Below are 27,458 nucleotides of genomic sequence, written 5' to 3' on the forward strand. Positions count from 1 at the left end.
CCTACCCCCATCTGCCACTCCATACAAAGCACACTGCTAAGAAGTAGGAAGAATACAATTCAGAGAGTAGTTATTTTGGCTATTCAGGAACTATTTTTGTAGCATTTTTCTAATCCCTCTACCCATTTCTTGAAGTCACTCCCAGTAGCCAGAAACACAGCTTTTGGTAGTACTAGGAATGAAGACATGACCTGATGGTTTGAAACCATGCAGGACACATTAAATAAAAAAAAACCAGGCTGGACGTGGTGGCTCACGCATGTAATCCCAGCACTTTGGGAGGCTAAGGCAGGCGGATTACAAGGCCAGGGGCTCAAAACCAGCCTGGCCAACATGGTGAAACCCCGTCTCTACTAAAAATACAAAAATTAGCTGGACATGGTGGCAGGGACCTGTAATCCTAGCTACTCAGGAGGCTGAGGCAGGAGAATTGCTGGAAACCAGAAGGTGGAGGTTGCAGTGAGCCCAGATCATGCCACGGGACTCCAGCCTGGGCAACAAGAGCAAAACTCCAACTCGAAAAATAAAATAAAATAAAAAATAACCAGAAGATTTTGGAATCTGCCCAAGAGTGTGCTAAGGGATGAAAAAGAAATTTTGACACAGCACATTTTCAAACAATAATTAAAAAAAAAAACTATTTCATTTCTATACCCAAACAAGTAGAAATAACTCAATGATCTATTCTATTTATTAAAATAATATAAAGTGCTATTTCTGATGGTGTTAATATGTATTGAAATAGTTTTCTCAATTTGTCTTTTGCCTTTTATTTAAATTTGTTATTCAATATACTGTGTTACATTAAAACTATTGGCCTAACTTGCACTTTAAATGAAACTTTTACCATTCATGATTTTGTAACATCATGCTTTGAACATTTGGAAAATATTGCATTACTGAGTTATTCAGACCTTCCAAGTAGTGGCACATTTCATTGTACAATAAAATATAATGACAATCACTAATATTACACTAACATTATTTTTAACATCTTAATTGTGAAGTTTTCATGCTCAGAGTACTGGATGGCTTTCTAAAACACTAACTTTTAGTTGAAAGCTTAACTTTTTTTTTTATTGATAACAAAATACTGTCAGTTGTTTTCCATGAGATGACAGTCTTACTGCATTCATTTTTGAGAAAATGTCTGCCAAATATCCAAGTCCAAATAATCCTAATTTGTCTGTCAATTGTTCTTTCAAGTAAAAATAGCGCCCCATGAAAAAAATCAGCTAGTTTGGCTCACAACTTCATCACACAAATGCTTTTCCACAAGACAAATATTGTATTTTTGTATGCAGCAAAAGTACTATATGAATGACTTATTTGCCACACAGAATATTTAGAAGCCATGTACTAAAGGGTTAATATTTAATCATATTAGTTGGGCATGGTAGCATTTACTTGTAGTCCCAGCTACTTGGGAAGCTGAAACAGGAGGATCCATTGAGCCCAGGAATTAGGGTCCAGCCTGGGCAACACAGCAAGATTCCATCTCAAAAAAAAAAAATCAATAAGTAATCATTTTTACTACCTCATCACTATATTCTTGATGTAAAACTACATATTTTTCTGAGTCCCCAGTGGCAAAGAATCTTATAACTCAGTACAGTTTGGTGCCCCTGCCTTGATTTGTGCTAAGGAGACAGAGGTTTGACCCAGCATTGCTTTTGCATTATCAGTATAAATGTAAACACAAAGAAAATGGCAAGTAATGTCTTAGTTCTGTTTTAAAAATTGTTCTGGCCTTACAGATCCCCTGAAAGGGTCTTGGAGATCCCTACAGTTTCATGGATCATACTTGGAGAAACACTATTATGTGTGATACCATGATAGTGAATGAAATATTCATACGTTAATTGATGGTGCTGCTGACAGACATTTCAGACAAATAACACAAATTTTAAAGCCAAATTTATCCAAAGTGACAGTATATTCAAGAAAATCAACCTGCCACCAGATTGGTAACTGGTCTCCCAGGGGAATCCTGCTCTTTCAGAGGCTCAGCTAGGCTACTGGCCAGGCAAGCACTCAGCAGTGGCATTAATCAGATCAGCCTTGATGAGAGTAAGTTCATGTTGTTGAACCCATGTGTAATCTCCATTCCTGCTGTCAAGGCCACTTTGTTCATAAGCCCTTGATGAAGCACTTATAGATGAAGCTAGAAGCTGAATGTTATGCATACAATGGGCCTTCTTGTCTAGCTGGTAACTGCAAGACTCTTCAGTCAGTGACCTTTGGTAGGAATTCACATGAGACAAATACTCATATTCTGTCCTTATTCTGGGGGCACATACAAATACCTTTTGCCCAGATCTCCTTATCTTCATTCCTCCAATTGTGTATCTTTCAAGTCATTGAATTTCCAGTGACAATCCCTAGCCACTGTCAATATGATCCATATTTTTGGCCATCTCTCCTTCCAGGCGGAGTGGGCAAGCAGACCGATACACTGCTTGAAGTCCAGCTCAGTAGAAGTATTTCATTTCCTTACTATCATCCCAGACCACCTCTGAGTTGGGCCATAATTGTGCATCAATTCACTTCCATCTGTGTGAGCATATCACTCAGAATCATATGTAAACCAGGCCTGAATTTTTTTCTTCCTCAGTCAGGGAGAACTCCCCATGAGGTCAGAAGTGTGAGTTGAAGGACAGGCAGCAATGCAATAACAGTAGATGTCATGAGAGTCTAAACCTCAATTCATGCAAATCACATATTCAGTATCTCTTTGAGCTCAATCTCACACCACTATCACTTTATAATGGGGTTTTGCTGTTGATGTCCAACTTTAGAGCTGTGGGGATCAGATACATCCAGCTCATGACACTCATCTCAGATTGCCTGGTCATTTGATGTCCCATGGTCAGATATTCAATCTCTACCAGAACTGAGTGGCAAGAAAGATGCCATTTCTAAAAAGGTGGATGAATATCTACATAGCTTTGTTTTAAAATCTTACAAGCATAGATTGTAATTCTTTATGGGGATTCGCCAGAAGCTCCATGGAACAGCCCTAAAAGTCACAGACCTGCTGATTCATATGGTAAAATAACTTTTACTGTAACCTGGACTAGCTTCAGAGTCTTCTTTTGCTCTGAGCTCCATTCGAAACTCAGTAAATGGGCAAAGCAAATCACACAAATTAGACATATGTTGGCTCCAGATCCAGAAGAGGTCCACAAAGTACCCACTTGTTTAATGCTAGTGGGTGGGAGATATATCAAGTTAACTTTTACTTTGGAGGAGAGCTCTTAGTATATCTCGAACCCCAGGGACCTTGGGAACTCAATACGTTTTCATGGGATTTACCTCCTCCCCCAGCACAAATGTGTCTTACTAAAGTTTCCCAATAGATCTATAAGCATGATTTCATAGATTATGTAGCCTAGATTATGACAGAGAGCCACAGAGCTGAAAGCAACAGTGAATTTTTTTTTATCTTAATCATGTGACAGCAAATTGCTTCTTGGTTGGAATAGAGAGAATAAAGCATTTGCCAGGGCAATAGCTGCATACTAGGTATCAGAGATTTTGTTGTTTTGATCCAGTAAAGAGACTACATATACAAAAGCAGTAGTATTTCCTGTCACCACCTGATTAAGTTTATGAAAGTTGGCCGGGCACAGTGGCTCATATCTGTAATCCCAGCACTTTGGGAGGCCAAAGCAGGCTGGTCACTTGAGGTCAGGAGTTCAAGACCAGCCTGGCCAACATGGTGAAACCCCATCTCTACTAAAAATACAAAACTTAGCCAGGTGTGGTGGCGCTCACCTGTAATCCCAGCTACTTGGGAGGCTGAGGCAGGAGAATCACTTGAACCCGGGAGGCGGAGGTTGCAGACAGCCAATATCAAGCCATGGCACTCTAGCCTGGGCAACACGGCAAGACTCCATCTAAAAAAAAAAAAAAAGTTTATGAAAATCCTCTATCACTCTCCAAACGCCCACTACCATCATGACAAGCTAAATCAACACTCTTGCATCCCTCAAGACTTTCATGGTGACATTAATCTCCACAGACCTCCTCACTGATGCACTATTGCTTTTGATTTAACATTTCGGTTGATCAGAGTAATTCTAGTGGTTTCTACTTGGCCCTTTTCTTATTAGCCATCATTCTACAGGCAATGGAGCCAGTTTGAAGAGTCTGTTGGTTTTCAAGTGTTTTCTTGGGAACTACAAATTCAGAAATAAAGAGAATTACCATAGGGCCCACTGTGAGAAGAAATTAGATCAAAGTTCCATATAACATCTAACATCTATAAATCCCCACTCTGACCATTTGGCCAAAGAGCATTTGAGTTCTCCAGGAATTAGCATCAACACTAAGTCTGTCCCAGTAATCCCAGAAAAATCTCGATGTTGCCCTCTTTCCAGTACACAGATAACCTATCAAACAGCCTCTAGTGACTTTCAGGAAGGCAAAGTGGAAAATTTACAGTATACTCTACTGGTAGAATTGTAGAATTGTTCCTCAAGGAGACGACCTTGCTCCTATCTCAAAATTGGATGTCTATTCCTGCACCAGTTCCACAGTGTTTCTATTAATATAGCTTTATAATGTGTCTTCAAAACTGATGAATTAATTCCTAATATTGTCAAAGATTATTTTGGCCATTCTTATACATTTGCTTGGCCTAATGAATTTTGGAATCCATTTGGCAAAGTACACACACACATATACACACACACACACATTAGCATTTTTATTGAGATTGTTTGGATTTATAAAATAATTAAGGGAACACTTAGATTTTTGTAGCATTAAGTCATCTCATCAGTGAACATGATGCATCTACTTATCTGGAAATTTTATATCTTCTATTAACTTTTGTAATGTTCTCAGTAGAGGTCTTGCACATTTTTATTAGTTTTATTTCTAATTGGTCTCATCCCAAAAAATTAAAATTTATTATAAGCTCACATTCTCATCCATCTACCTCCCTTCCCTCCTTTATAGCCAAACTTCTAGAAAAGTCCACACACATGTTTCCATTTACTCACTTCCCTTCCTCTTAAACATAATGCAATTTGGATTCGATTAGCCCCACTTCATCAAAACTGCTCAGTCACCAATGAAATGCATAATGAAAAACGTGAAAAGTCTTTTCTCAATTCTTATTTTGCTTAATTTTAAAAAATTTTACAGATTTAAAATTTATATAAATTCACTTATGATAATTTATATTTCTATGAATTTTGACAAATTCATAGAGCATCATCACGGTCATATAAAAAACAGTTTCATCAGGCTGGGCACACTGGCTCTCACCTGTAATCCTAGCACTTTTGGAGGCCGAGACAGGCAGATCACTTAAGGTCTGGAGTTCGAGACCAGCCTGGCCAACATGGTGAAACCCCATGTCTACAAAAATTAGCTGGGAGTAGTGGCCTGCACCAGTAATCCCAGCTGCTCAGGAGGCTGAGACAGGAGAATCGCTTGAATCCAGGAGGGCGGAGGTTGCAGTGAGCTAAGATCATGCTGCTGCACTCCAGCCCGGGCAACAGAGCAAGACTCCATCTCAAAAAAAAAAAAAAAAGTTTCATCACTCCCCAAATTCCTTCCTGCTGCCTCTTTATGGTGAGCCTCCATCTCTACCCTGCTCCTGGCAACCACTGATTTGTCTCCCATCTTAATATTTTTGCCTTCTCTAGAATGTTAAATATGTAAAATCATACAATATAAATTTTTTTGCTTCTATCTTCTTTCACTTTCACAAAATATATTTGAGATTCATTCATGTTGCTACATGAATCCATATTTCCCACATTTTATTGCTAAGAAGAGTTCCAATGTATAGATATACCACAAATTGCTAATTCATTTATTCAAGTTTGAATTGTTTCCAGGTTTTGACAATTACAAATAAAGCTGCAATAAACATTCATGTACAGATTTCTGTGTGAACATAACCTTTCATAAATCTTGGGTAAATATCTGAGAGTCAGACTCCTGCATTATGAAAAGTATGTTCTTATATGATAGAATATATGATGGTAAAAGTATCTGTTTAAATCTGCTTAAATCAACGAGGTTGTCAAATTGTTTTTCAAAGTGGCTATGACAGCAAAATATGAGGATTCCAGTTGATCCACATCCTCACCAACATTTGGTAGTATCAGGCATTTTTCTCTATTCTCATAGGTATTTTGGGCATTTCATTGTGATCATACTTTGCATTTCCATAATGAGTACCATATCTTTTCATATGCTTATTTACCATCAACATATCTTTTTGAGTTGATTTGTTTATATTTTTGTTTTTTTAATTGTTGAATTTTGAGCATTCTTTATATATTCTGAACACAGGTTCTTGTTGGTGGTGGTGGTGGTGGTTTTTTTGGTCAGAAATGTGACTTTAAATGTTTTCTTCCAGTCTATAGGTTTGTCTTCATTTTCTACCAGTGTCTTTTTCAGAGCAAAAGATTTTAATGTTGTTAATTGTTGGACTTCTTAGCAGCATTTGACATAACTTTCTCATCTTTCAGGTCTCAGGTTCAGAAGGCTTAGCTGAATTAGCCTTCTTCAATATTTTTATCTCAGTAAATTTCTACCATATTACCCTCCATATTTTCATTATGGCACCTCTTACATGTTGTAATTATTTTATTTATGTGTTATGTTTCTTATGTATATTCCCCACCGTGTTGTAAACTCCATGAGTATTAACTGGCCATGTCTGCTCTTTCACAATAGTACTCTCAGTGACTAATAGAGAATCTGGCAAATAGTTATGGGAAGGAAGGAAGGGACAGTAGGTCTTGAAAGAGAGGTCAAAGGTTATTCTGATAATTCTAGCTCAAGAAATTGGCTAATTGTTAATAATTTAAATGAAAATCGAATATAGAGCAGGAAGAGATGGCTTGAGAGAAAAGTTAATACATTTGTTTAAGGCCTACTAATTTTGGAGAATACCAGGAGACATGGTGGTATCTGCCAAATTTCTCCATGTAATTATCCCTCTTTTCCCATTATTAATAGGTATGTTACAGGAAATAATTTGAGACTATGCAAATATCTTATTTTTCCTCAAACTTTTTCCCACTGATTTTAGAATCCTTCCACATATTTTACCTGCAATAATTGTGTGTGTCTATTGGAAATTTTAAAGTTTCCTCATTCTTTTCTCATATATTAATTGGATTTTTCTATAAAAAATAAGCTTTCCTTTCTCTCTCAAATATTTATTTATTCAACTATTCCAAATCATATTCCTTCTGTTTGCCTTATTTGCCAGGCAAGTGAAGATTTAGCAAAACAACAAGAGAAGAGCAAATACTATTTAAAAAGACAAATCACAAAGAATTTTCAAATTTTTCACATTAGCCTGTCAAGCCAGATGGACCGGTCAAACAACAAAACAGTTAGATTAAGATGAGGCACACAAATACCATTGATCAAAGCAACATGAGTCCATAGAAAACAAAGTTACCACAAAAAGACAAAAGTACTTACTGACTGTGTATGGTGTCTTAAAAGCAAAAGGTAAGTCAATGCATTTTGATAACTAATGTTCACTTTGTTCCTCTCCAACTCTTACTGGGTAGAGTTTCTAAATACAAGAAGAAACTGACTGCTTTATTTCAAAATGGGTAGTCGGTTTTTTTCTCTTTTTTTAAAATCAACTTTTATTGTATTCAAAACAATGGATAGTGAATTTAATGGTTTATTTGAGCAGGGGCTTTTTCCCTATAACCAAGACATCTATTATTTTTCAGAGAAAACCCAACCAATACATTGTTGGGTTGAAGCAGTATGAATATTGATACTATCAAACGTTTCTGCCTTAAGAAAGGTTATTTCCATTCCTATATCAATAATCTATTTTTTGCAAAATAGGTTTTGCAACAGATTGGTATACTGTGAAAGAAAAAAAAACATCATTTGCCTGTGAGGAGAATAAGCATTTAATTTTGGAAATGAGCCACAATTTCTTGGGTGGCCTAAGAACAAGCCACCAAACTTGCCTAAACCTGATTTTCCCATCTACGAAACAGTAATAGTTTTTACCTACCTCATTAAGTGATATCAGACATTAATTAATGTTCATAATGGGCTTGAGATCTGTGATTAAAAGCTGTCATCGTTGATGCAAAACAGAGCCATTCAACTGTTGAGGAGGAGTAAACAAATTGGGGAAGATATGTAGTCCATGAGAAGAGATATTGAAGAGTGAAAAATTCGTCAGGAAAGGGGAAATGGAGACTGAGTCAAAAATCTCATCTGATCTATAAGTATTTGTGATTTTTCCCATGGAATTAAGTAATATGCCTCCCTAATGTCTCCATAAGGAACTATTCTTTCCTACACTAAGATTCTTGACCTTTTAGTGCCATCGAGCTTTTAAATATTTTAGCAAAACCTATGGACCATTCTTGTAATAATTTGTAAATGCTTTTAGAAATACGTAGGATTATGAAAGAAACCAATTTTATCAAGACACAGTTTTCAAAATGTTTTCAAATTTAGTTTTAGAGTAATACATATGCTTCTTTATTAAATTAAGTGAAATCTAATGGCAGTCTGGTAACTACCATAACTTTTAAGTAGTGATGGTTATAAACAACACTTCAAGATATTTGCAGCAACTCCAATGCAATATAAAAATTTCAGTGTTTTCTGCTGATGACAAAGTTAGGGGAATTTCTCTTAATACTGTGCTTTGTTGTCTACATTTATAATTTTTTTAATGTTAGATTTAATTAGGAGTTACTGAAAATAAAGATGTATTCTACCCCACCCAAGTTCTTGAACTCTTTAAATTTTATTCTCAGGCTCCTTTGGGATGTTTGGATCTCAGGTTTTAAGAAATCCTATTCTATACTTCTCCTGGAATTTCTAGGGTAATACTAAGAAATAAATATTATTTCTCAATGTGTAATCAGGTAATCACAGATACAAGTGTTTATTAAAATGCAAATATGTTGGCCTTTTCCTAGACTTACTAAACAAAACTAGGGTTGGAGAATAGGTGTGAATCCATATTTTTAGTAAGTACCCAGCTGACTGACATATATACTAAAGTTTGAGAATTGTTATAAAGTTGATTACCTCAATAGTCATCTTCAATGGAATCATAGTTAACAAGCCAGGGAGTCTCAAATATTAGTTCGAGATATTATAACATAGTAGCTCTGAAAGGGACTAAGAAATTTTAATTTTTCAACAGGCACTTCAAATATTATGATGAATATATTCTCAATTCCATTATGAGAAATATTCCTAACCAAAGACATTAAAAGTCAAAGTAAAACATCTGCCTGAAAATGAGAGGCACTGCTGAGGAGCTTCACATCAGAATCTTCATAACAGTACTCCACTCCTTTTCCTTTTCTGCACCAATTAACATTCTTTAAAAGAGTATCCTTACATAGAACAGTTGAATACAGAATCGATGCATTATGTCACAGAAGATACAAAAGAACAGTGGCACTTTTTTCTGCCCATTTAAAACATTATGCACTCAACTGGTAGGCAAAAATTAAATTTGTCATCAACATGAAAAGCAATAATTATAGAGTAATAGGGTTGCAGAAGATCTAAAGATCATCTCAGGCTTTCAGTTACTACCTTTTTGGCTTCTGCCTCACAAATCTTTATCCCTATCCCAGAACTCTCTGTAATTTGATTTCAGACCAGTATATCCAACCGCCTGCTAGACATCTATTCCTGAATATTACAGACAGCTACAAACCAAAACTGAAATCATCACATTCTCTCTTATATTGTTTGTCTGGGGTTTTGGTACTCCCATCTTACAAGGCATTCAGAAGTTATCCTGGACTTCTCCCTAATTTTTTCTTTGCTAGGAGACACTGAGACACTTTTTGGGTGGCTGACCAACTTTAAAGCTCCAGCAGTGGCCTAGCATCCCTTAAGCCTGCATTTTTTTTTTTTTTTTTTTTTTTTTTGAGATGGAGTCTCGCTCTGTCACCCAGGCTGGAGTGCAGTGGCGCAATCTCAGCTCACTGAAACCTCTGCCTACCGGGTTCAGGCAATTCTTCTGCCTCAGCCTCCCGAGTAGCTGGGACTATAGGCGCACAACACCATGCCCAACTAATTTTTGTATTTTTAATAGAGACGGGGTTTCACCATGTTGGTCAGGATGGTCTCAAACTCCTGACCTCAGGTGATCTGCCTGCCCCAGCCTCCCATAGTTCTGGGATTACAGGCATGAGCCAACGCGCCCGGCCAAGTCTGCATTTTTGGAGTGCCAGTCTCCAATATGGCTGATGTTGTAAGATGAACGTAGCGCTTGGATGCTGTATATCCTTCTGATACAGCTTTCATGCCCCAAATTAACTCCAAAAACACAACTACAGCCCTAGGAAAATTTAGGAGATTATGTTTTACGTGAGTTCAGATTTAGGGCTCTTTGAGAAATGCCTTTCATGCCTATGATTCATTTTTCCTTGTATTCATCTTTACTTTCCCCTCACTCCATTCAAATCATAGGATTTCCAGATCTGAATTTAGGGTGTAGTTCTTGGTGAACAGTCTTTCAGTCTGCCTCTGACCTAAACAAGAGAAATCCTTGGGGGCCCACAAAGTCCTGATTGAATCACGAGTAGACTACATTAGTATTGGAGTCCAAAGCCCAACCTAGTAGCATATGACTCAGAAGCTGGAATTCTAGCCAGGCATGGTAGCTCATGGCTGGAATCCCAGCACATTGGGAGGCTGAAGTCAGAGGGTTGCTTAAGCCCAGGAGTTCAAGACCAGCCTAAGCAACATAGTGAGACCCTGTCTCTAAAAAAATAAAAATTTAGTTCAGTGTGCTGATATGTGCCTATAGCCCCAGCTACATGGGAGGATCACTTGAGCCCAGGAGGTCAAGGCTGTGGAGAGCCATAATTGCGCCACTGCACTCCAGCCTGGGCAACAGAGCAAAACCTGTCTCAAAAAATTTAAAAAAATTTTTAAAAAGCAGAATTTGGAATTCTGATCACCAACATCTGGTGTAGCTAAACTGATCAAAGGGTATATACACAGCTAAGGTTTAGGAGGTAAGAGCACTAAAGAATCTTAAACTTTAAGGGCTGTTGTCCTATTTATGGATAAATCCCCACAAGAAGAGCAAGGCTAATGCACAAGTATGGGATCCAGTAAGTCGACCATTGTCTTGGTGAAGACGGGGATTCAGTTCTAGGGTGTCTGGCTGACCTCAAGACAGAGCCTCAGTGTGTAAACTTCTGACTTAAAAATACCAAGTACTGCTGGATTGCTCTGTGTTCTCCACTCCAAGATCAATTTTCTTCTTCATCCTATTCCTCAGCCAGGGCTGAAGGAGTAATATTCAATGCTAGAGAAAATAGGCAAATTCCTCCTGGAACAGGAAGATGGGTTGCAGAAAAGAATGCCTGCATCACCCTGAGAAGAACAACTTTAACCAAGGTTTTGTGATTTCAACGCTGAAGAAAGGTAAGATTTGGGGAATGAGACTCTGCAGAGATAATATTCTTCTCAATGAAACCCTGTATGCACAGTGCTGGAAGAACTTGGAGCAAAGAAAGCTAGGGTTCTCCTGGGATTAAAGCAGCTCATAGTGGCCTCTGTTCATATATTATTGAACTCATATTTAGTAGAAGATGGCCTAGAATATACCTTAGAGGAAAAGACTCAGGCTGAAACATGGCCCTGAGTTAGTCCCAACAGTGAGAATGCATGGATTTAAAAGAAAATGTGCATGGTTGCAGGTAAACAGGAGGGAGACATGCAAGAGGGCCTGAGACACTGAATCTGATATTAGAGCTTTGATTTCTCTATAGGAACAGAGAATTGGCTTGATATTGGGAAAAGATTTGTATTGTTAAAATGTATAAGGTGTATACAGAAAATAACTGACATTATGTGGTGCAGACATCAAGGGCTCAGTATATTCTATAGTGGTTGAGAGGTGGATTTTGGAGTCAGACCATCTGGGTTTTAACACTACTTCCTCTATGGGCAAGTCTCTTAACCTCTTTTCTTCTCTTAAAAGTAGAAAAAATAATTATACCTACCCATAAATTAGTTGTGAGGATTACCTAAACTGATACATAGAAAACACAGAATTGTGTTTAGCACATAATAGCTGTATAAATGTTAGCTATAATTACTGTATTAAAGTGTGGTAAGTTTGCTGGGCAATGCATAGCTGAGCATACTTTATTTTTATTTATTTATTTATTTTTGAGATGGAGTTTCACTCTTGTCACCTAGGCTGGAATGCAGTGGCATGATCTTGGCTCATTGCAACCTCCGCCTCCTGGCTTCAAGCGATTCTCCTGCCTCAGCCTCCCAAGTAGCTGGAATTACAGGCATGTGCCACCATGCCCAGCTAGTTGTGTATTTTTAGTAGAGATGATATTTCACTACGTTGGTCAGGCTGGTTTCGAACTCCTGACCTCAGGTGATCCACCCACCTCGGCCTCCCAAAGTGCTGGGCTTACAGGTGTGAGCCACCATGCCTGGCCTGAGCATACTTTAAAATAAGGAAAGAATCACATCTAGAGGCACATGCCAGAAAAAGTAAAAAATTTAAAAAAAGAAAAGCAAAATAAAATAAGGATAGGAATAGAAGGAGACTGCTTTGCCTAATGCAGGCTACAAAGGAATTAGCAAGCCCAAATACTTGTAGGGGACAGGTAAGTTGCACAAATATATGTAGAAGATGTGTATTAGAGTTATCAGAAAGACAGATATAATAGGATATGTACATAGACAAATGACAGAGGATTTATTAGGGGAATTGGCTCACATAATTATGGAGGGTGGGAAGTCTCCCAACAGGCCATCTGCAAACTGGAGGCTCTGGGATGCTGGTAGCATGGCTTAAACCAAGTCTAAAGGCCTCAGAATCAGGAAAGCCAGTGGTGTAACTCTCAGCTGGAGGCTGAATGCCTGAGAATCTGGGAGCTGCTGGTGTTAAGTCCTGGAGTCCAAAAGCTAGAGCCTGGAGTTCTGATGTCCAAAGATAGGAGAGGAAGAATGCATCCCAGCTCTAGGAAATAGATGGACATATTTGTCTTTCCTCTGTTTTTGTTCTCCAGCCCTGGCAAATTGGATGGTGCCCGCCCACGTTGAGGGAGGGTCTTCCTCACCTAGTCCACTCACACTCACATGCTAATCGCTTCTGTAAACACCCTCACAGACACACCCCAAAATAATGCTTTACCAGGTTTCTATGTATTCAGTAATCCAGTCAAGTTGACATCTAAAAGTAAACATTACAAGGTGTACTGGGGAGTTCAGAGACAGGGAAATAAAGTAGCGAATAATAGAATCTAGAAGAGGTAGCTGGCTTTTGCAAATCAGAGTAAGCATGTCTATAGTCTAAGGGCATTCAAATTCAGTATTTATTTATCAAAAGTGCTAACCAAATTAAACAGTTTTTGGATCATTCTAAGAGGCTAGCTCCCAGGTGGCCACATACATAGTTTTGAGTTGTCATATGTCATTTCAGTTAAAATATTGTCCTATCCTATTTCTTTTTTTTTTTTCTTGAGACGGAGTCTCGCTCTGTCGCCCAGGCTGGAGTGCAGTGGCGCAATCTCGGCTCACTGCAAGCTCCGCCTCCCGGGTTCACGCCATTCTCCTGCCTCAGCCTCTCCGAGTAGCTGCGACTACAGGCGCCCGCCACCACGCCCGCCTAATTTTTTATATTTTTAGTAGAGACGGGGTTTCACCGTGGTCTCGATCTCCTGACCTCGTGATTCGCCCACCTCGGCCTCCCAAAGTGCTGTGATTACAAGTGTGAGCCACCGCGCCCGGCCTGTCCTATCCTATTTCTGATGTGTCTAGAGGAAACACCAGGCCTTCAGAGGGCTACATGGCCCATCTCTGGATGATGCAAAGGAGCTGTGGTAAGGATTATAATCAGTTAGGGCATTTTTTTTTTTTTTTTTTTTTGAGACAGGGTCTCACTTTGTCACCCAGGCTGGTCTGCAATGGTGTGAACATGGATCACTGCACCTCCACCTCCTGGGCTCAAGTGATCCTCACATCTCAGCCCCCTAAGTATCTGGGATTATAGGGGCACACCAACATATCTGGCTAATTTTTGTATTTTTTGTAGAGACAGAGTTTCCCCACTTTGCCCAGTTTGGTCTTGAACCCCTGAGTTCAGGCAATCCGTCTGCCTTGGCCCTCAAAGTGCAGGGGATTACAGGCATGAGCCACTGTGCCTGGCCCAGTTAGGGTATTTCTAATACTCTGAATGAAAGAGCAACATCCCAAGGTTGGAGTGTTAAATTCATGTGGGTTAACAGAAGGACAAAATAAAAGCTATTGGCTTTACACTTGAGGGAAATCAAGGTGTTTCTTGCCTCACTTTGCCTCCAAAAGAGGATACCTACTGATAATAAAAGTAGGTAACAATGCTGGGGGCTGGAGTCTTTTATGTCACTAGTGAAAATGTTAAAGCAGTACTTTCTCAACCTTTTTCAGTTTATGCCACAGCCTGCAGTGACTGCGATAAAATTCTTTCATCCTCCTACCTGCCCCAAAGGCGCACTCTGACCCTTTTCTTTGAGAAGCACTCTTTAAAGTTCCTTGAATGCATGTGGTATTGCACCTGGCTTTTCCTCACTGGGTTTTTTCTATAAACCTTCCTTTCTTTATGGGTAAGTAGTAGATGGCCTTAGGGTTCCTCCTAATTCAAAAAGTGGTCTCTCCTTTTCTTTTTTCTCTTCCATTCCTAAACCTTCCCTTTTTAAAAGTTCACTTACAGAAAGAATTCAAAGAGATCTATTTGAGCTTGTTGGTCTTCAAGAAAAACATATTTTCGCTTGTGATATACTTTTGCTCGTGACAGTTCTCTGTTTTTTTTTTTTTTTTTTTTTAATTTAAGTTCTGGGATACATGGGCAGAATGTGCAGGTTTGTTACACAGGTATACATGTGCCATGGTGGTTTGCTGCACCTATCAACCCGTCATCTGGTTTTAAGCCCCACATGCATTAGGTATTTGTCCTAATGCTCTCCTTCCCCTTGCCCCCCAGTTCTCTTTTTCTTAAAACTTTTAAGTTTAAGGGTACATGTGCAGGTTTGTTACATAGCTAAACTCATGTCATGCAGATTTGTTGAACACATTATTTTATCACTCAGGAATTAAGCCTAGTACCCATTAGTTATTTTTCCTGATCCTGTGCCTCCTCCCACCGTCCACCCTCTCATAGGCCTCAGTGTGTTTTGGTCCCCTCTGTGTGTACACATGTTCTCATCATTTAGCTCCTACTTATAAGTGAGAACATGCAGTATGGATTTTCCATTCTTGAGTTAGTTTGCTAAGAATAATGGCTTCCAGCTCCAACTATGTCCCTGCAAAGGACATGACCTCATTCTTTTGTATGGCTGCCTAGTATTCCATGGCATATATGTACCACACTTTCTTTATCCAGTCTATCATTGATGGGCACTTAGGTTGAGTCCAGTTCTTTGCTATTGTGAAGTGCTGCAATGAATATTCACATGCATGTGTCTTTATAACAGAACGATTTATATTTCTTTGGGTATACACCCAATAATGGGATTGCTAGGTCGAATAGTATTTCTGTCTTTGAGGAATCACCACACTGTCTTCCACAATGCTAACCTTTTACCATCTATAAGTCATCAAGAGCCCAAATTAGTGTCTGAGTTTATGAAAAGATGGTCAAGAATTACAGGCTCATGCCTGTAATCCCAGCACTTTGGGAGGCCGAGGTGGATGGATCATGAGGTCAAGAGTTTGAGACCAGCCTGGCCAACATGGTGAAATCCTGTCTCTACTAAGAATACAAAAATTAGCCAGGTGTGGTGGTGCATGCCTGTAATCCCAGTTACTCGGAAGGCTGAGGCAGGAGAATCGCTTGAACCCAGGAGGCAGAGGTTGCAGTGAGCCAAGATTGTGCCACTATACTCCATCCAGCCTGTGCGACAGAGCAAGACTCTGTCTCAAGAAAAACAAACAAAAAAAGAATGATAGGTGGAAATTAAGAAAGTGTGGAAACCTTCTTCTGCTAAGAACTGTACAATTTTTATTTAATATTAAATATACTAATATATCACCACACCCAGGCAGATCACTTGAGGCCAGGAGTCTGAGACCAGCCTGGCCCAATATGGCAAAATCCTGTCTCTACTGAAAATAGAAAAATTAGCCGGGCATGGTGGCGCATGCCTGTAATCCCAGCTACTCAGGTGGCAGGCACCAGTAGTCCCAGCTACTTGGGATGCTGAGGTGGTAGAATTGTTTCAGCCCAGAGATTCAAGTCCAACCTGGGCAACATAGAGAGACCCTGCCTCCAAACAAAAATAATTTTTTAAAAAGTCAAATATATGAAATATCTAATGAATGTGTAATGCAGATGACTTCAGCAGACTCCAGTTCTACTAGGAAACTTGTGGGGATAAGATAGTAGTTATTCATTTGTCTCTCTTTAGTATCTCAACACAGCTTAGAAATCAAAAGATGAGGAGCAATATTAAATTTGGTATTCAAAATTAAGGTTTACATTAATGCTATCAAATGACTTTTATTAATTTAATACTTATAAGCTTGGTTTTTCATAGATCAACTTCCCGCTTATTATTATTTTAAATTTTTATAGAATTAGGGAGTACAAGTGAATTTTTGTTTCTTTGGTTGGTTGGTTGGTTGGTTTTTTTGAGACAGGATCTTGCCCTGTTGCCAGGCTGGAGTGCAGTGCTGGAGTGCACGGCTTACAGTAACTTGGAGCTCCCAGGGTCAAGCAATCCTCTCACCTTGGCCTCTTGAGTAGGTGGGACCACAAGTGCACATCATCACACACAGCTAATTGTTAAAAAAAAAAAAATTGTAGAGACTGGGTCTCCCTACATTGCCTAGCAGATCTTGAACCCCTGGGCTCAAGGGATCCTCACACCTTGGCCTCCCAAAGTGCTGGGACTACAGGTGTGAGCCACTGGCCCAGCGCAAGTGCCGATTTGTTACATGGATATACTGCAGAGTGAAAAAGTCTGGGCTTTTAATGATCGCATTATCCTAATAGTGTACATTATACTCATTAGGCAATTTCTCATCCTTCGCCCTCCACTTCCACCCTCCTACCTTTCCAAGTCTCCAATATCTGTTATTCCTCTCTCTATGTCCATGCGTACATATTATTTAGCTCCCACTTACTAGTGAGAACATGAGATATTTGGCTTTCTGTTTCTGAGTTACTTCATTTAAGATAATAGCCTCCAGTTCCATCCATGTTGTTGCAGAAAACATGATTGCATGTATTTTTATGGACGAGTAGTATTCCATGGTATGTATGTACCATCTTCTTTATTCAACCATCCATTGATGGACATTTAGGTTGATTCCACATATTTGTTATTGTGAATAGTGCTGCAATAAACATGAGTGCAGGTAGATTTGGATATAATGATTTCTTTTCTTGTGGGTAGATACCCAGTAGCAGGATGTTGGACTGAATGGTAGTTCTATTTTTAGTTCTTTGAGACATCTCCATACTGTTTTTCACAGAGGTTGTACTAATTTATGTCCCCACCAACAGTGTATAAGCATCCTCTTTTCTCTGCATCCTCACCAACATCTGATTTGTTTTTCATTTTTAATAATAGCCATTTTTCACTCCTGTAATCTCAGCACTTTTGGAGGCTGAGGCAGGAGGATTTAGACAGTCTCAACATAGACAGGGTCTTACTATGTTGCATAGGCTGGTCTCGAACTCCTGGGCTCCAGCCAGACTCTTGGGCTTGAGCCCAGAAGTTCAAGACCAGCCTGGGTAACACAGTGAAACTCTGCCTCTACAAAAAATAATAAGTTAGCCCAGCATGGTGGCATGTGCCTGTAGTCCCAGCTACTTGCAAGGCTGAGGTGGGTACATCAGTTGAGTGTGGGAGATTGAGGCTGTAGTGAGTTGTGATCACATCACTGCACTCTACCCTGGGTGACAGAGCAAGATTGATATGGTTAGGCCTTCTGTCACCACCCAAATCTCATCCTGAATTATAATCCCCATAATCCCCATGTGTCAAGGGTGAGACCAGGTGGAAGTAACTGAATCATGGGGCTGGTTTCCCCCATGCTGTTCTCATGGTAGACAGTGAGTTCTCATGAGATCTTGTGGTTTTATATGGGGCTCTTCCCTCTTCCCTCGGCACTTCTCCTTCATGCCACCTTGTGAAGAAGGTTCCTGCTTCCCCTTTGCCTTCTGTTATGATTGTAAGTTTCCTGAGTCCTCCCCAGCCATGCTGAACTGTGAGTCAATTAAACCTGTTTCCTTTATAAATTACCCAGTCTCGGGCAGTTCTTTATAGCAGTATGAAAACAGATTAATACAAAGTCCTTGTCCCTAAAAACAAAAACAAACAAATAAACAAAACAAAAAATAAAACCAATCCCAGCCGTTCTGACTGGTGTTAGATGATATCTCATTGTGTTTTAATTTACACTTCTCTGATGATTAGTGATGTGGAGCATTTTTCCATATGCTTCTTGGCCATTTGTATGTCTTCTTTTGAAAAATAGCCCACTTTTTAATGGCGTAGTTTTTTTCTTTTCTTTTTTTTTTTTTTTGAGACCAAGTCTCGCTCTATCACCAGGCTGGAGTGCAATGGCGTGATCTTGGCTGGCTGCAACCTCCGCCTCGTGGGTTCAAGCAATTCTCCTGCTTCAGCCTCCCAAGTAGCTGGGACTACAGATGCGCACCACCATACCCAGCTAATTTTTGTATTTTTAGTGCAGATGGGATTTCATCATGTTGGCCAGGATGGTCTCGATCTCTTGACCTCGTGATCCACCCACCTCAGCCTCCCAAAGTGCTGGGATTACAGGCTTGAGCCACCGCGCCCTGCTGGAGTAGTTTTTTTCTTCTTGAATTGTTCGAGTTACTTGTAGTTTCTGGACATTAGTCCTTTGCTGGATGCAAAGTTTGAAAATATTTTCTCCTATTCTGCAGGTTTTCTGTTCACTATGTTGACTCTTTTGCTGTACAGAAGCTTTTGAATTTAAGTCCCATTTGTCTTTTTTGTCGTTGTTGCATTATTAGCCTTTGAGGTCTTAGTCATGAATTCTTTGCCTAGGCCAATGTCCAGAAGAGTTTTTCCTAGGTTTTCTTCCAGAAATTTTATTGTTTCAGGTCTTATGTTTGTCTTTAATCTATCTTAATTTTTGTAAACAGTGAAATAAAGGGATGATCGCTTGAGTCCAGGAGATGGAGGCTGCCGCAAGCCAAGACTGCTCCACTGTACCCCAGCCTGGGCAACAGAGTGAGACCCTGTCTTGAGAGAGACAGAGAGAGAGACAGAGAGAGAGAGAGAGAGAGAGAGAGACTATTAACCCAGATAGGAGATTAAGATGGTTTCAAAATGGTGAAAAGTTTCTGGATTTGGGATATTTATTGAAGGTGAGTCTAAAAGAATTAGTAACAGATTGGATGTGGTTATGAAGAAAGAAAAATTAGCAATTACTGCAAATTACAAATTCCTTCTTTTCCTTAGACTTTACTTCAGTCAAAGATGCTTCCACCTGTCTTTCATTCTTCCTGCTTGCCTGCCTGTCTTCCTCCTTTTTTTCCCTCCTCTCTACTTCACTCAGAATCAGACTAGCATTGTATTCTGAAGGTTCAGTCAGCTCCATTTCTCTCTCCTTATTTTACAAACAGCATTCTTAAAAAATGAAATTGTCACTTGTTCCACATTACTGTAAAACAAACAAACAAAAACACAGAAATTCAATCACTTGTTCAATGAGAGGATCTTTAGAAATAATAATAACAACAATAATAGCTGCATTTGTCAGGAGAGTCTAGGTTATGTTGCTATCATGGAAAAAAATTGGCTGGATGCAGTGGCTCATGCGTGTAATCCCAACACTTTGGGAGGCCTAGACAGGTGGATCATCTGAGGTCGGGAGTTCGAGACCAGCCTGGCTAACATAGTGAAACCACATCTCTACTAAAAATACAAAAAAAAAAAAAAAAATAGCCGGGCATGGTGGTACATGCCTGTAATCCCAGCTGTTTGGGAGGCTGAAGCAAGAGAATTCCTTGAACCCGTGGCAGAGGTTGCAGTGAGCCAAGATTGTGCCACTGCACTCCAGCCTGGGCAACAGAGCAAGACTCTGTCTCGGAAAAAAAAATACAGACAAAAATCCATTTCTTCCTTTATGCAAAGTTCACTGCAGGTCCAGGAATTATTCTAGGACACATGTTTTCTATGGATTTTCCAGAGATCCAGACGACTTTGATGTATGTTACCTCTTTCATCTCAACTTGAGGCCTCCTTCATGACTAGTAGGGAAAGACAGATGAAGAATTGTGAACGGACTTTTACTGCATCTGCCTGAAAATGATATGCATCACTTCTGCTCACATTTTTTCATCAAATCAAGTGACACAGTAGTCTTCCATGTGTCAGGAAGGGGAAGATGATGTAACATAAATAAAACCCAGAATTGTCTACCTTATTGTAGCATTGTTACCTAATGTATAAATATATAGCATTTTCTATGTGACAGGCTATGAGATTAAGGCATATCTATATCTATTTATGTAATCTTTCTATTCACTTTATTCTCACAAAGCTCCTAAGTGATAGGTAATACTAGAATCCCTTCTTTACAAATGAAAAAAAAAAAGAAAAACCCCCCTGCTAATTTGATTTTTTAAAACACTTATTTCAATAGATGACATTAAATCTTTTTATTTTCAACATAGTCCTTGTGGCAGTGGCAACCATGAGAGTGTGCCTCTTAGATCTTCTACAGCAGGAAGTCTAATGGGTCAAGAGCTCTTACCTCTGTGGTCTGAAATCAATTGCTAAGTTTGCACTGAAGCCAAATTTTCCAGGAGCTGCTCACATCCAGCAGGAAGGCAGGCCTGTTCCTGGGAGATGCCAGGACTCTTCTGATGGTCCGCTTTGTGTTTCTTTGTTTGTTTGTTTTTGAGATGGGGTCTCCCTCTGTCACCCAGGCTGGAGTGCAGTGGCATGATCTTGGCTCACTGCAACCTCCACCTCCCAGGTTCAAGCGATTCTCCTGCCTCAGCCTCCCAAGTGGCTGGGACTGTAGGCGTGCGCCACCACACCCGGCTAATTTTTGTATTTTTATTAGAGACAGGGTTTCACCATGTTGGCCAGGCTGGTCTCAAACTCCTGACCTCAGGTGATCTGCCCACCTCAGCCTCCCAAAGTACTGAGATTACAGGTATGAGCCACCACGCCCAGCTGGTTTGCTTTGGTTTGAGGACCCTCCAGTGGTCTTGTAGACTTTTCCTTTGATTACACAACAGTAAAAGTTGCTTCTCCGTGTCCTTCCTTTTTCCTTCCTTCCTGCCTGCCTACCTTCTTCCTTTCTTTTTCTCTTTTCTTCACTCAGAATCAGACAGGCATAATAGTCCTATGGCTCTCCTAGCCTCTCCCAACTGCCCATGTTTCTTTCATTAGTATTTACCCTAATAAATATTTTTCATATTTAACCCTATCTTGGCTTCTGCTCTTTGGAGGATCCAGACTAACACAGGGCTAGTGTATTCTATATGTGATTCTGTGTACATATGATAATTCATAATTTGTAATACTTTTGACTTTTAACTAATTTTAACTTGTATTAAAATAATGTATACACATAATTTAAAAGTTCAATGGAACAGAAAAAGGCTTATAACAAACTGTAGCAAACTGTAACCTTTCCCCTACCTTTCTCATCCTATTCCTTAAATGCTACCACTTTCAATATTCATACATTTTGCTGAGGTGAAGGAGTTTGTAATGATATGCTAATATTGTTAATTGTTGTTTTATTAATTATATATATCATAGTAGGTAAGGATATATAACCCCATTTGTCTTTCCCTAAAATTTCTCTAAATATTTTAAATTATCAGTCACTGTTCAGAATATTATGAATATTAAAATATAATCTAACATTGATTCACTGTGTAATATGATAGTTTTTCCCTTTGAAATGTTTTCTTTTTTCCATTTTTTCTTCTTTTTTTCTGAGTTACAAATTATCAATCTGTGCAATTTACGTATTTTCCCACATACCTATCAAAAATTCTTTCCAAATTCTCAGAAAGGTCTTCAAAATATCCTCAATACTATTTTGTATATAGTTAAAATGCATCAGATTATCCATCAAACCCAGATACATAGCTGCCATCCAGGAATTCCTTTACCCTGCCTTTATTTTGGGACATCCTGGATCCCAGTGCTCATGATTTGTTTCTAATTTCCAAGATCCAGGATGACCAAAAATATTTTTGGATGGAGTAATTCATTAAATAATATATATATATATATATATATATATAATTTAGAGACAAGGTCTCACTCTGTCACCCAGCCTGGACTGCACTGGTGTGATCATAGTTCAATGCTTTGAACTTCTGAGCTCAAGGGCTCCCGCCCTCCTCAGCCTCCCAAAGCACTGGGATTACAGGTGTGAGCCACCACATCTGGCTTGTAATATCTTTTTTTTTTTTTTTTTTTGAGATGAAGTCTCACTTTGCTGCTCAGGCTGAAGTGCAGTGGCATGGTCTCAGCTCACTGCAACCACCTGAGTTCATGCAATTCTTCTGCCTCGGCCTCCTGAGTATCTGGGATTACAGGGGCACACCACCACACCCGGCAAATTTTTTTGTACTTTTAATAGAGACGGGGTTTCATCATATTGGCCAGGCTGGTCTTGAACTCCTGACCTCAGGTGATTCGCCCACCTCAACCTCCCAAAGTGCTGGGATTACAGGCTTGAGCCACCATGCCCGGCCATGGCTTGTAATATCTTAAGAAAGAATAGAAGGGAAGTATATTTTTTGAGACTCACATGTTGAAAATACCTTTGTTTCTTTCTTATAACTAATGAATAGTTTGGCTGAATATAAAACTCCAGGTTGAAAAACTTTCCTTAGAATTTTGAGAGCATTGATGCACTGTCTTACATGTACTTACTGCTCTTGCAGTCTGATGACATAATCCTCCACATACTACTTTTTTTTCTCTCTCTTCAGGTTAAAGAATCTTCATTTTACGTGTAGTATTCTGAAATTTCACAGTGCTATGCCTTGTTGTTGGTCTTCATTTGCTACTATGGGGACTGAGTGGGCCTTTTCAACACATAGACTCGTTCTTCCAATTTGAAAACTTTTCTTTATGTTGTGTCTTTGATAATTCCCTCATTTCCATTTTCTTTATTCTTTATTTTTTTGGAACTCCTATTAATCAGATATTGAAAGTCCTGAATTTTCTTTTTTACTTTTTTTTTTGTAGAGATAGAGGCCTCACTTTGTTGCCCAAGGTGGTCTCAAATTCCTGGCTTCAAGTCATCCTCTGGTCTCGAAGTGTTGGGATTACAGGCATGAGTCACTGCACCTGGCCCAAACTTCCTGGATTTTCTTACATTTTTTCTTATATTTCTTTGCCTTTTGTTGTTGTTGTTCTATTTTCTTAAAGTTTTCATTTGTCATTTTTTTCTAAAAGGACTTTTTTGGGGAGAGGGTTCCCAAATTATTCTTTTTAAAATATAACATCTTATTTCTTTGCTACAAAGTAACATTGTTTTTTGTTGTGAGGATGCAATATCTTCTCTTGTTTCTCTGAGAATATTACTGATTTTTTAGAAAGATTTTCTTTTCTTCTTCTTGCCCTATCTCAATATTCTCTGGGTTCCTTTTCCATATTAGGTTGATTGAACCTGTGCCTCTCGTGTCAAGGGGTTATTTTCAAACATCTGGAGATCTTTGGCTAATCACCTACATTTCAGGTTAAGGCAGTATAAAGCTTATTGGCTAGTTTAATTCTCGATTACCTGGGTAAAAAGCTGACTTTTTGGTTGGGGGATCCCAAGGCTATTCAATTTTTCCATGAAGAAATCTCCTGATCTCCTGTCCGATAGGGCATAGGTCTGATTGTTGGCATTTCGGGAAAAGAACAAATAACTCAGGGTGTCACCTTCAGTATCTCAACTTAACCCTCTCCCATCACCATCTGCTGAGCTGGTGTCTCCTATCCCAGAGCTTCTCTAATTCAATGTATCCAGAGACTAAACATCTAGTTTCTGGTGGGAGATAAGAAGTCATTTTTAGGGGAGTCTAGCTACTGTGAGTATAGATTTTTCAGAGTTTCCCTCTGCTTCCAGCAGTCCTGTCTTGCTCCTTATTTTAACTGTTTACCAGAGTCCCGAAACAATTCTATTTGCTTCTCTTGGTATTCCCTTCTGCAGGCATTTAGGTTGCAGCTTACTTTGCTCTACTAATTTAATTATTGCTCCTTCTCTGTGTTCCATCTTCCAAATATTTGTTTAAATTCTTTGCCTAAAGCTGGGCACGGTGGCATGCACCTGCAGTCCCAGCCTACTCAGGAGGGTGAGGTGAGAGGATCACTTGAACCCAGGAATTCAAGGCTGCAGTGAGCTAGGATGGCACCACTGCACTTTAGCCTGGGTGACAGAGCAAGACCCTGTCTCTAAAAAACAAACAAACAAATAAATAAATTCCTTGTCTGCTATTGTCCCCTCTACTACTGTCTCCAAATCTGCCATTTTAGTCAGAATTTCCTGAGGATATAAATGAATGTAATCCTCAGCCTCAGTATCAGTTATAGTACCCACCATTATTGTGATTATTGCATGATTGTTAAACATGATTTGCCATCATTTTCTATTCAGTGATACCATTTATAAGGAAAAAGCCTAGTAGGATGAGCAGATACGGAAACAATTTTAAGTTCACTCCTATTATGGCACATTCTTATCGTAGTCTGGGACCATAAATAGATATTTTGGTAATGTTTTCTTTTCATAAAAAAGAAAAAAATATATATTGAGGCAGAGTCTCACTATGTTGCCCAGAATGGCCTTGAACTCCTGGACTTAAGCAATCCTCCTGCCTCAGCCTCCCAAGTAGCTGGGGCTACAGACATGCAACACCATGCCCCATTCTTTTCCACTTCTAATAATCTGAAATAGTGCCTATCATTCATTCATTCATTTACTAAACAAATATTTACTATTGCCCTGGTACTGGACTAATTTCCGGAAAAGATAAAGGTTAGCTCAGTGACTTGAAAAGACAGGCTTCTCTAGAAGTAATCATCACAGAGTGAGATAAATTCCAGAATAATGATTTGGGCATGTGCTTAAAGAACAAACGAAGGAGAACTATATGCCTATGAGAGTAGCACAAGGATTTTCTGAAGTGAGTTTTATTTTTTTCAAATTATTTATTTTTAAAAATTGACATATAAAATTCTACGTATTTAAGATGTACAATATAATGTTTTGAATATATACACATTGTGGAATGATTCAATCTAGCTAATCAACAAATCTATTACTTCACAGTTATCATTTTTGTGGTGAGAACACTTAGCATTTTTAAACTCTTTTAGCATTTTTCAAGAACATAATATATCTTCATTAACTAGTCACCATTCTGCACATGAACTTATTCCTTCTAACTATAATTATGTTTTATTTCACCAAAATCTTCCCAATATCTCCTCTCTCACTCCTCGCAACCCCAGCCTTTGGTAATCATCATTCTACTCTCTATTTCTATGGAATAAAATTTTTAGATTCCACATATAAGTAAGATCATGTGGTATTTGTCTTTTCTGCACCTGGCTTATTTCACTTAACCTAATGTCCTTCAGATTTACCCATGTTGTTGCAAGTGACAAGATTTCTTTTTATGGCTGAATAGTATTTTATTTTATATAAGTACGATATTTTCTTTATCCTGGTTGATTTTTATATCTGGCTATTGTGAATAGTGTTGCAATAAACATGAGAGGCCAGATATCTTTTTGACATACTGATTTCATTACCTTTGGATATATACCCCATAGTTGCATTGCTGGATCATATGCTAGCTCTATTTTTAATTTTTTTAGGGACCCCTAAATTGTTTTCTATAATAGCCATACAAATTTACATTCCCCACAACAGGGTGCAAGGGTTCCTTTTTCTCCACATCCTCAACAACACTTGTTTATCTTTTGTATTTTTAATGGTACCCTTTCTAATAGGAGTGTAGGGTGTTATTGTTGTTTTTATTTGCATTTGCTTGATTCCTTAATGATTAATAATGTTGAGATTTTGCATACTTGTCCATTGTGTGTTTTCTTTTGAAAAAAATGTCTATTCACATCTTTGGCCCATTTTTCAGTTTAGTGGTCTTCTTGCTATTAAATTGTTTACATTCCTTACATATTTTGAGTATTAACCTCTTAGGTTTATAGTTTGCAAATATTTTCTCCCATTCTATACATTGTCTCTTCACTTTGTTAATTATTTCCTTTGCTATGAAGATTTTTAGTTTGATGTAATCCCATTTGTCTATGTTTGCATTTGTTGCCCTGAGGTGAATTTTAAATTGTATCTTAAACAATGAGTAGAACACTCTCAGGTAAAGAAGACTAGTGAAGAGAAAAACAGCAAACTATCGGAAATCTGCAGAGGGCTACTTATCAGGTAATCTCTCTGTAAAGCTTTTAAAGGAATAGATATAGTTAAAGAAAAGGCAAATATTAATAGTATATCTTTGGTTCCTATCCTTTAGAGCATCTTTACTGGATTCTTTCACAAATAAGGCACAGATGTCATGTCAAGTGACTTTGAATTACTATTTATCTGACCTTCAGCTCATCTTTAGTTCATGCAACACCATGACAGACTAAGAGACTGAACACTGCAGTCATATGAGGGCTCAAGTCTGAAGTCAAATGAAAATGAGTCATGTAACAGTTCAAATTTTTAAGGCATACATATGGCCAGTCTTGGTGGCTCAAGCCTGTAATCCCAGCATTTTGGGAGGCTGAGGTGAGAGGATTGCTTGAGCCCAGGAGTTCAAGACCACCCTGGGCAACATAGGGAGACCCTATCTCTATAATTAATTAATTAGGCATACATACAGTACCATAGTAAAAGGAAAGCAAAATAATCATGAACACAAGATTCAGAATAGTGATTACCTTGGATGCAGTGGGGGATAAAGGTGTTTTAGTCTGTTTTGTGCTGCTATAACAGACTACCTGAGACTGGGTAATTTATAAAGAATAGAAACTTCCTTTTCATGGTTCTGGAGGCTGGAAAGTCCAAGATCAAGACACTGGCAGGTCAGGGCTCAGTCTCTCTGCTTCCAACATAGCACCTTGAATGCTGCATCCTTTGGAGGGGAGGAACACCATGTCCTCATATAGCAGAAGAGAGAGAAAGCCTACTCTAACAAGCCTTTTTTTTTTTTTTGAGAGGGAATCTTGCTCTGTCTCCCAGGCTGGAGTGCAGTGGCCCAATCTTAGATCACTGCAAATGCCACCTCCTAGGTTCAAGTGATTCTCATGCCTCAGCCACCCAAGGACTACAAGCATGTGCCACCACGCCCTGCTAACTTTTTGTATTTTTAGTAGAGATAGGATTTCACCATGTTGGCCAGGCTGGCCTTGAACTCCTGACCTCAAGTGATCTGCCCACCTTGGCCTCCCAAAGTGCTGGGATTACAGGCG

General features: G+C 39.0%; 1 long non-coding RNA gene across 1 annotated transcript in view; it reads right to left on the reverse strand.

The window, feature by feature from the left end:
* LOC131383793 (uncharacterized) overlaps nucleotides 1-27,458 on the reverse strand; it is a 125,590-nt gene that overhangs the window by 46,049 nt on the left and 52,083 nt on the right. Inside the window, exon 2 of the long non-coding RNA XR_009214077.1 lies at nucleotides 3,778-3,899. This is a non-coding gene — a long non-coding RNA (uncharacterized LOC131383793). The remainder of the gene's footprint in view (nucleotides 1-3,777; nucleotides 3,900-27,458) is intronic.

This window comes from Hylobates moloch, unplaced genomic scaffold (genome assembly GCF_009828535.3).
Source record: "Hylobates moloch isolate HMO894 unplaced genomic scaffold, HMol_V3 SCAFFOLD_6, whole genome shotgun sequence".
In the NCBI taxonomy this organism is placed as follows: Eukaryota; Metazoa; Chordata; class Mammalia; order Primates; family Hylobatidae; genus Hylobates; species Hylobates moloch.